The sequence below is a fragment of the Grammomys surdaster genome, unplaced genomic scaffold, assembly GCF_004785775.1.
Source record: "Grammomys surdaster isolate TR1022 unplaced genomic scaffold, NIH_TR_1.0 1087, whole genome shotgun sequence".
Classification (NCBI taxonomy): Eukaryota; Metazoa; Chordata; class Mammalia; order Rodentia; family Muridae; genus Grammomys; species Grammomys surdaster.
The window spans coordinates 1172922-1184351 of record NW_021605506.1 but is presented as its reverse complement, the minus strand read 5'-3'; the positions used below and the strand labels follow the sequence as shown (position 1 = coordinate 1184351).

Genomic DNA, 11430 nt, shown 5'->3' with positions numbered 1-11430 from the left:
GAATAGATGACATGGTAACTCAAGCTGACTTAGCAAAATGTAGCAATATTTTCTTTCATGAAAGACATTCTAATTTTAAGTCCTGAGTGGCATTGAGAGTTAGGGGTATGTTGAATTTTTTTCTGTGAACGATAAAGGGCTGCCCTTAGCCAGCTGCCAGGGTCAGCCATGTGCATAATCCCAGTTCTTGGTAAACAGGCAAACCCACATCACTTCGAGTTGTTCACTTTGGCTCATGGATGTGTCTCACAGCTAACATGCAAGCCTTTAGTTAAAGATCAACTGGCAGGAATCAGAAAGACTCTCCTTTAAAACTTTTATTTATGAGAAATAAAAGGCTACTCAGTTGCATGTGTTGAAGCCCAGAATTTTGCCTGTACCGATGGAATGGGAATACAAGGATATCTGCCTACATATTCTTTTCTATTGTATCTATGTTTCCCTGCAATACATTAGGTTATTCGGAGATACTATATAAAGTCCTACTGATGTCTATATAAAGTTTTTATCTAATCAAATCACCTGGGAGAACATTGGAGCCCAGAGGTCATGGGACTTTGTAAAGATCCAAAATGTGAGTCACAAGCTTGCAGGTTCCTTCCTGTATCTCAGCCGGCATGAGTGTTTCTGGGTGAAATGTTCTGAGTATCTCTGCTGGGTGCTGTGAGAGGAGCTTGGCAAGCTCAGAACTTCAGACATGACTTGAATGGAGCTGGTTATGCCTGAAATCACTAGGGGTTATGAAGAGCTGCAGAGTCATGGACCACCTTTCTGATCACCTACCTTTATTTACAGAACTCTATACCATCAGGCCTCTCTGTTTGGAAGACAGACATGTAGTAAGTGAAAGGAGAACTGGCAGGATGCTGCATGGTCTCATACCCAACATCTTAACACAGAGGCATCAGGATCCCAGAGATCATTTATTTGCTTCTATATTTACTTCAGTTTTTGGTTTTCTTCAACTGTGAATGATTGTTTGCTTATTGGATAAAAAGTGCTATGTGGCTGGGGAGGGAAGTCAGATGTAGTGACCTATGATGATGTGCATGTGAACTTCACTCCGGAAGAGTGGGCTTTGCTGGTCCTTCTCAAAAAATTCTATACAAAGATGTGATGTTGGAGACCTATAGGAGTCTCACAGCTATAGGCCACATTTTAGAAGACCATACTATTGGTGAACATTTTCCAAGTTCTAGAAGACATGGAAGGCATGAAAAAAGTTGTACTGGAGAACAACCGTCTGAGATTTCTCAATGTGCTACAGCCTGTGCATATCAGAGTCATATTCAAAGGCATGAAAGAACTCATAATGGAGAGAAACCCTATAAATGTAACCACTGTGGGAAAGCCTTTGCAGGAAGGAGTAAACTCCAAATACATAAACGAACACATACAGGAGAGAAACCCTGTGAATGTAACCAATGTGGTCAAGCCTTTGCTGGAAGCAGTGGTCTCAATTATCATAAAAGAACACATACAGGGGAGAAACCCTATGAATGTAACCAATGTGGTAAAGCCTTTGCTGGAAGCAATGTTCTCCAGTGTCATAAAAGAATACATACAGTGGAGAAGCCCTATGAATGAAACCAAAGGTAAAGCCTTTCTCAAAAGAAGTAATCTACAGGGACATAAATAAACACATACAAGAGAAAAACCCTTTGAATGTAACCAATGTGGTAAATCCTTTGCTAAAGGTAGTGTTCTCCAGTGTCATAAAAGAACACATACAGGGAAGAAGCCCTATAAATGTAACCATTGTGGTAAAGTCTTTGCACAAAGCAGTAGTGTAGAATGTCATAAAAGAAAACTTACTGGAGAGAAACCTTATGAATGTAACCAATGTGGTAAACCCTCGCAGGAAGGAGTGGTCTCCATAGACATGAAAGAACACATACAGAGGAAAAACCCTATGAATGTAACCAATGTGGTAAAGCCTTTCCTATTAGCAGTGTTCTCCAAAGTCATAAAAGAACACATACAGGAGAGAAACCCTATGAATGTAACCAATGTGATAGAGACTTTGGAGGAAGGCGTGACCTACAAAGACATAAACGAACACATACAGGAGCAAAACCCTATTAATGTAACCAATCTGTTAAAACTTTTTCACAAATTGAGTCTTGATAAACATAAAGGAACACATATTTGAGTTAATTCCTTTCAGTGTATCCAATGTCGTAAAGCTTTTTTCACAAAGTAGTCGACATCAGAATCATAAAAGGACACATACATGAGAGCAATTTTTGAATGTGAGAAATGTGGATTTAAACCTTTTTCACAAAGCAGTATCCCCCAAATATATAAAGGACCATATACTGGAGAAAACCCCATGAATATCATCAATATTCTGAAGCTCTTCTATGTCCCAATAATCTTAAAATACATAAAAGAACTTGTACTGGAGAGAAATCCTCTGAATGCAACTAATATGGTAAAGCCTTTGCACATAAGAATCATCTAGTACATCAAAGGATACACACTGAAGAGAACACTATGAATATAAGCAATGTGGTGAACCATTTGCAAGTCACAGTATTCTCCAAGTAAATAAAAGAAGACACACTCAAGAGAATCCCTATGAATGTCATCTACGGGATAAAGCCTTTTACATTGCAATCCTCTTCCAATATATAAAAGAAGACATACAGGTGACATCCTCTATGAACGTAAACAATGTGGTAAAGCCCTCATATGTCAGTCATATTCAAACGTACAAAACAAACCATAATGTAGAGAAATCCTGTGAGTGTATTTAACATGCTGAAGCCTTTCCACATTTCTGTAGTCTTCATCACCAAGATACAACCCATACTGCTTAGAAATATATGAATACATTTAATATTGTGAAGCCTTTTCAAAGTTCCTCAGTTTTCATCAGCATGTAAGAGAAACTCTATGAATGCATTCAATATGGGGATGCCTTTGTACATTTTTACAGATTTCATCATCATGAAAGTACTCACAATGGAGAGAAAGTCTATGAGCATAAACAATGTGGTAGAGCCTTTCTGGTATGGTGATCCTCTCAGATCAACATCACCCAGTCTCATGTAATGCAAGTGACAGAAATTTATGGTAATAAAGCTCCTGCTGGATCATGACATACTCAGAACATAATATGTGACTTGTATCACACACATTTCCCCAAGTGAGCCAGAATGTTATAGAGCTGCCATGCTGCAGTAAAAAACGGTAACCCACAATTATTAATGTCTGAAAGAGTTGCAGGAACAAAGCTGGAGAAGAGGCTGTGCAAAAAGAGGTCCAGTGATATGCCCAAATTGAGATCCATCTCAATGGGTGGCCCCAAGGTCTGACACTATTACTGATGCTATGGTATGCTTACAAACAGGCCTGTTATGCTGGGTGGTTTTGGCACACACCTTTAACCCCAGCACTTGGGAGGCAGAGGCAGGCAGATTTCTGAGTTCGAGATCAGCCTAGTCCACAGAGTGAGTTCCAGGACAGCCAGGGCTACACAGAGAAACCCTGTCTCGAAAACAACAACAACAACAAAACCCAAAAAACAAAAAAAAACAAGCCTGTCATGACTGACTTACAAGAAGCCCAATAAGCGGGTGAAAGAGTCAGATGCAGATATTTACATCCAATCAATGGATAGAAACTTGTAACCCATGAAGTTTACTTAGGGAAAAGCTGGAAGAAGTTTAGAAGAGGGGTGACTATATGGGAAGTCAAGCAGTCTGAACTAGCCTATACTCCTGGGATCTCTCAGACACTGAGCCACCAATTCGATAGCATAAACCACCTGATATGCACCAGAGGAATATTGGGTCTGGACTCAAATAAGATACACATGACCCTCCAGAAACTTGGGGCCCCAGGGTATGTGGAGGACTGACAGGGTTGGTGTTGTACATGCAGACATCTTGGAGACTGTGGGAGGAGGAGTAGGATGTGGAAGAGTTGGAGGGTGGACAAGGAGGGTTATATAATCTGAGTTGTAAAAAAATATTGAACAATAAATGAAAAGAAAAAAGAATATTATTTTAAAAAAAAGATCCAAAATGTGATCTGAGGGTGTCATCTTCTAACTTGTGCTTGTACGAAGTCTTAATCTCTCTTTACTACTGATGTTTTTTGAGACAAAATTTCTTACAGCCTAGGCCAGACTTAAACTTGCTACATAATTGAGAAAAGCCTTTAATTCCAGGTCCTCCTGCCTCTGCCTCCTAAACACTGGTATCATAGATTTTATCACTGAACCTTGTTTGTGTAGTTTGAAGCTCAATACTTAGGCTTCCTGCATTGTAGGTAAGCACTCTCTAAACTGAGCCACACACCACCCCACATCTATCTTATTTTTATCAAACTCAATTCAGGTGGGACTGAATTGGTCCTCTATGAGAAGATTTAAGCACAAAGAGGATTATATATTTAAGCACTAAGAGGATTATATGTCGGAGCAGCACTGATCAGTATTTCTCTAAGAAATGAAACTATAGTAAAACAGGCAAAACTCAGAAAACTAAAGAAACAGCTTGCCTTACAAAATGTCCAGCAGGCATAAGTGAAGGATATAGCTATTTATTGAAAGCAAGCTGATATAAGATTTTTTGTATTTAATATTCTTATTAGATATTTTATTTATTTACATTTCAAATGTTATTCCCTTTCCTAGTTTCCTCTCTACAAAATCCTTATCCCTTCTCTCCTCACCTTCTATGAGGGTGCTCCCCCACCTATCCACCTACTCCCACCTCACTGTCCGGCATTCCCCTACACTTAGGCATTGACTCTTCACAGGACCTAGGGCCTCTCCTCCCATTGATGTCCAACAAGGCCACCCTCTGCTACAAACGTAGCTGAAGGCATGGGTTACTTCATGTATACCCTTTGGTTAGTGGTTTGGTTTTTGGGAGCTCTGGTGGGTCTGGTTGATTAGTATTATTGTTCTTTCTATGGGTTGAAAACCCCTTCACCTTCTTTAGTCCTTTCTCTAACTCCTCCATTGGGAACCATGTGCTCAGTCCAATGATTGGCTGATGTCTGAACCAACAATAGAGCATCAGAGCATCTATTTGTCAGGCTCTGGCAGAGCCACTCAGGAGACAGCTATATCAGGCTCCTGTCAGCAAGCACTTCTTGTCATCCACAAGAATATCTGGGTTTGGTGTCTGTACATGGGAAGGGTCCCCAGGTGAGGCAGTCTCTGGATGACCTTTCATTTAGTCTCTGCTCCAAACTTTGCCTCTGCATTTCCTCCCATGAGTATTTTGTTCCCCATTCTAAGAAAAACTAAAGCATCCACACTTTGGTTTTCCTTCTTCTTGATCTTCATGTCATCTGTGAGTTGTATCTTGGATATTCCAAGCTTTTAGGCTAATATCTACTTATCAATGAGAGCACACCATGTGTGTTCTCAGTGAGTGCACACCATGTGTATTCCTTTGTGACTCGGTTACCTCACTCAGGATGATATATTCTTGTTTCATCCATTCCCTAAGAATTTCATGAATTCATTGTTTTTAATAGCTGAGTAGTACAGCATTGAGTAAATGTGGCACCTTTTCTGTATCTATTCCTCTGTTGAAGGACATCTGGGTTGTTTCCAGCTTCTGGGTATTATAAGTAAGTCTACTATGAACATAGAGATGCATGTGTCCTTATTACATGTTGGAGCATCTTTCGCGTATATGTTTAGCAATGGTATAGCTGGGCCCTCAGGTAGTACTACATCCAGTTTTCTGAGGAACTGCAAGACTGATTTCCAAAGGTGTTGTTTTGGCATGCCATTCCACCAACTATGGAAGAATATTCTCCTTTCTTCACTAGCATCTGCTGTCACCTGAGTTTTTAGTCTTAGTTATTCTGATTTGTGTGAGGTGGAGTCTAGGGTTGTTTTGATTTGCATTTTCCTGATAAATAAGGATGCTTCTTAGGCATTCAATATTCCTAAGCTGCTAATTTTTTTGTTTGCTTCTGTACCCCATTTATAAAGGGTTATTTGGTTTTCTGGAGTCTTACTTCTTGAGTTCTTTGTATATATTGGATATACAATTCTAGTTCACAGCTTTTTTGTTTTTGCATGTTTTTTTTTTTTTTTTTCAGATTGGACCTTTCACTTGCTTGGAACTCACCAGCAAGTCTAGATTGCTTATGCAATGTGTCCTGGGGTGTCTGTTTCTGTCTCCATAGTGCTGGGCTTAAAAGTATATATCTGGATTTGTATAAAGTACATTCTGGGGTGAAACATTCCTTTTTTTCTGGATCTAAAATATATATTTTTTAACTAATCATCCCATTCATCTATATCTCAAATGATATCTTCCTTACTGATTACCCATCCACAAACCTCCCAACCCATATCTACACTCTTCCCCATCTCCTTTCCCTCTATCAGGGTTCCCCCCATTGATTCCTGCCCCCTGTGGTGTTTGAGGCTCCAGCTACCTGCCAAAACCCCAGGTGTTTGAGGCTCCAGCATCCTTCTACACTGGAGTATAAACCTCCATAGGACCAAGGGCCTTCTCTCGCATTGATGCCAGACAAGACCATCCTCTGCCCCATATGTATCTGGAGCCATGGATTCCTCCCAGTACACTCCTTGGTTGGTTAGTACTCTATTGAATAAACTTTATCCTCTGCCCAAGAGGGATGTTGAGAATTAAGAACACCTCTGTCAATGCTTGGTTCAAAAGTACTGAAAAATAGCCAATTTTAGCTTTCTGTGTCCCTAGTTGACCTCCTACCCTAAACAGAGAAGGGATGATCATCAAAGTTATCGAGCATAAAAGCCTGGATTCTGCAAGTTAATAACCAGACTAGGTTCCCTTCATGCAGATAGCCAGCACTAGATCTTAGAGGAGCATCTTTAGTCTTTCTATATTTTCCAGCTGCTTCTTCTCTTTTGTTCCTCAAAGCATCTCTTGATTCTAGCTTTCCTGACTGGCATGACTCTCCTTTTTTTCCTCTTGTTTTTTTTTTCAAATCATCCATGTGCATGTTCAGATTTCTTACACAAAAGCCTCTCACATGCTTTGAATTCATAGAAATTAAAGAGCAAATGCTTAAAGACAAGTTATTTTAAAGAAATTTATACCTAAGTCACTATTTTTAAAAATACTTATGATTAAAAAAGATTCTTTTTTTGTGATCTTTGAACACACCAGTTTTCAAGTCAATGGTTTGCAAGGGCTATGGGTGTATTTGTTCTCTGGTTGGGTTGACTCAGCTTTCATTACGCTCGGGAATTTGGGTGTATAAAAATGGTTCATTTGTGGAGGGCTAAAAAAGTCTTACTTAATGTTTTTCTTAGAAAAATAATGTGTTAAAGTTGCTATCTAACTCGTGACTGAAAAAAAAAGAGCTGTCACATTTTCAAGCTATTAATATTTAAAGGTGATCAAATGACTCCATTTATTTGTTGTTTTTAAGACCTTTGAAATGCAAATACATGTGTTTTATGAATATTTATATTTTTACAATTAGATCCTCTTCCTTATTAAAAAAAGAAAGAAATTATTTGCATATTTGCACCTCAAATTCTCTTCATTTTTACATAAAGCTGTACTATAACACAATTACTTTTTCCATGGACATGTTCCCTATGGTGTTATTTTCACTATACTGAGAAAGCTGAAAAATTACTGTCAGAGATTATATGACTTACAAAGGGGAAAATCGTTAGTATTTGTTCATTCTTTATTTTAAAGTTATGAGTTTTTATTTTATTATCAAGGCTGGATTGACTTTCTTGGCTGCAGCCATTTTCTTAGCTCAGCTTCCCAAGTAGCTGAAAACACTGACATTTGTCTATGCACTAGGCTTTATCTAGCAATTTATAATAAATGTTTCCTGACCCTTGTTTCAACCCAATTTTGCCTATGACATATCAGTGTGTTTGAATGATACCATTTACTTCACCTTTAGTAGAGCCTGAACAAGTTATGGTTTTACTCTGCATGTAGGTTTTTTGTTACCCCAATTTCTTTCTGTTATACATAGTACTGGAATGGAGGAGTCTAAACATGACCTTTGTGCACATATTCAAGTATCTAGAAAGGAAGTTGCTGTGTAAAAATATCATCTGCTGGGAACTGTCCCTGAGCCACAACTCTCTACACCCAAATCTTGTCCAGAAAGTGCTGGTCTCCCAGGAGAGCTAAGATCACATGTGAGACCCCTAATACTGCTCTAATACCTGGCCCATGTGGGACCCAGCTGGAGCCCACAGTGCACAGGAACCTTGAAGCAGCCCTGGACAGGAATCTTCAGGTTTCCATCTGCTCCCCAGAGCTGACCTTGAGCCTCACCAATCCATACCCAAATCCCACCTGGAGAGAGGTGGTCCCTCAGGAGTGCTGACATACCTAAGATCAAAGGCTCACAGGCTCAGAGGAGGCAGCTACAGTCAGAGACTGAAAGACTACCTAACACCAGAGATAACCAGATGGTGATAGACAAGTACAAGAACGTAAGCAATAGAAACCAAGGCTACTTGGCATCATTAGAAACAAGTTCTCCTACCACAGCAAGTTCTGGATATCCTAACACACTGGAAAAGCAACATTTTGATTTAAAATCACATCTCATGATGATGATAGAAGACTATAAGAAAGACATAAATAAGTCCCTTAATTAAATATAGAAGAACACAAGTAGACAGGTGGAAGCCCTGAAAGAGGAAAAACATAAATACTCTAAAAAATAATACAGGAAAACACAACAAAACAGGTAACAGAATTGAACAAAACCTTCTAGGATCTAAAAATGGAATTAAAAACAATAAAGAAATCACAAAGGAAGACTATCTAGGAGATAGAAAACCTAGGAAAGAGATGAGGAGTCATAATGCAAGAATCACCAACAAAATACAAGAGAGAATTGCAGGTGCAGATGATACCATAGAAGATATTCACACAACAGTCAAAGAAAATACAAAAAAAGCAAAAAGCTCCTAACTCAAAACATTCAAGAAATCTGGGAAAATATTAAAAGACCGAACCTAAAAATAATAGGTATAGAAGAGAGTGAAGATTTCCAACTCAAAGTGCCAACAAACAGCTTCAACAAAATTATAGAAGAAAACTTCCCTAACTTAAAGAAAGCAATGTCCATCAACTTATAAGAAGCCTACAGAACACCAAACAGATGGGTTCAGAAAAAATTCCTCCCATCACATAATAATTAAAACAACAAATGCACAGAACAAAGAAAGAATATTGAAAACAGTAAGGGAAAATGGTCAATTAATATATTAAGGAAGTCCCATCAGAATTATAGCACAATTCTCAACAGAGACTCTAAAAGCCAAAAGATGCAATACAGAGTGTAAGAGAACAAAAATGCCAGTCCAGTCTACTATACCCAGCAAAAATTTCAATTATTATAGAGACATAAACCAAGATATTCCAAGACAAAACCAAATTTAATATCTTTCCGCCAATCCATCTCTACAGAGAATAACAAAAGAAAAAAATCCAACACAAAGAGGAAAACTACACTCAAGAAATGGAAATCTGTCAATGAAATCCACTATATATACAAACTCAAAGGAGGGGAAAACTGTTATCATCTCATTAGATGCTGAAAAGGCCTTTGAAAAAATACAACACTCCTTCATTTTAAAATATTGAAGAGGTCAGGAAATCTAGGTCCATACATGAATATAATAAAGGCAATATATAGCAAGCCAGTAGCCAACATCAAAGTGAATGAGTAGAAACTTGAAGCAATCCCACTAAAATCAGAGATGAGACAAGTCTGTCCACTTTCCCTATATCTATTCAATAGTCTATTCAGAGCAATTAGGCAACAAAAGGAGATCAAGGGGATATAATTTTGAATGGTGATATGATGGTATACATAAGTGTCCCAAAATATTCATGAGAGAACATCTATAGCTGATAAACAACTTCAGCAAAGTGACTGGGTACAACATTAACTCAAATCAGTAGCCTTCTTCTACTCAAAGGATAAATGGGCTGAGAAATAAATTAGGGAAAGAATACCCTTACAATAATCACAAATAATATGAAATATCTTGGAGTGACACTAGCCAAGCAAGTGAAAGGTACTCTATGGCAAGAGCTTCACGTCTCTGAAGAAAGAAATAGAAGAAGACCTCAGAAGATGGAAAGATCTCCCATGTTCTTTAACAAGATTTACATAGTAAAAATGACAGTCTTATCAAAAGCAATCTACATATTCAGTAAATACCTATCAAAATTCCAACTCAATTCTTCAGAGATAGAAAGAACAATTGTCAAATTTATCTGTAACAACAAAAATCCCAGGATAGCAAAAAACATTCTCAACAATAAAAGAACTTCTGGGGGCATCAGCATCCCTGATCTCAAGCTGTACTACAGAGCTATAGTGATAAAAACTTCATGGTATTGGTAGAGGCAGGCAGGCAGGCAGGCAGATCATTGGAATAGAGTTGAAGACCAAGAAATGACCCCACACATGTTTGGGCACTTGATCTTTGAAAATGGATCCAAAACTATCCAGTGGAAAAAAGACAACATTTTCACCAAATGGTGCTGGTTCAATTGGTAATCAGCATGTAGAAGATTGAAAACTGATCCATTCTTAATTCTTTGTTTAAAACTCAAGTCCAAGTGAATCAAGAACCTTCACATAAAATTAGATACTCTGAATGTAATAGAAGAGAAAGATCAACAGAGCCTTGGACATATGAGCACAGGGGAACTTTCTTGAAAAGAACAATAATGCCTTATGTTCTAAGATCAAGAACTAACAAATGGGACCTCATCAAACTGAAAATCTTCTGTAATACAAAGGACACTGTCGATAGTACAAAACACCAATCAACAGATTGGAAAAAGATCTTTACAAACTCTACATTTGATAAAGGGCAAACATCCAAAATATACAAAGAATTCAAGAAGTTAGACACCACAGAACCAAATAAACCTATTAAAAATAGGGTACAGTACTAAACAGAATTCTCAAAAGAGGAATCCAGAATGGCTGAGAAGTACTTAAATGTTCAACATCCTTAGTTAGGAAGAAAATAAAAATCAAAACCACCCGGAGATTCTACCTGTCACCAGTCTGAATGGTTAAGACTGAAAACTCATGTGACAGCAGACATTGGCAGCAATATGGAGAAAGAGGAGCACTCTTCCATTGCTGGTGGTATTGAAGCTGGTACAGCCAATCTGGAAATCATTCTCATGGTTCCTTAGAAAATCAGACATAATTCTACCTGAGGACATAGGTATACCATTGCTGGGCATATACCCAAAAGATACTCCAACATGTAATAAGGACACTTGTGCCACTATGTTCATATCAGCCTTATTTATAATTGCCAGAAACTGGAAACAACCCAGATGTCCTTCAACAGAGGAATAGATACAGAAAATGTGGTACAATTACACAATGGAGACCTACTCAGTTATTAATAACAATGACCTCATGAAATTCACAGGCAAA

At 38.2% G+C, this 11430-nt stretch overlaps 1 pseudogene; it reads left to right on the top strand.

The window, feature by feature from the left end:
- The first annotated feature begins 1030 nt into the window (after nucleotides 1–1030).
- LOC114634746 lies at nucleotides 1031–2085 on the top strand (annotated as a pseudogene).
- The last annotated feature ends 9345 nt before the right edge of the window (nucleotides 2086–11430 follow it).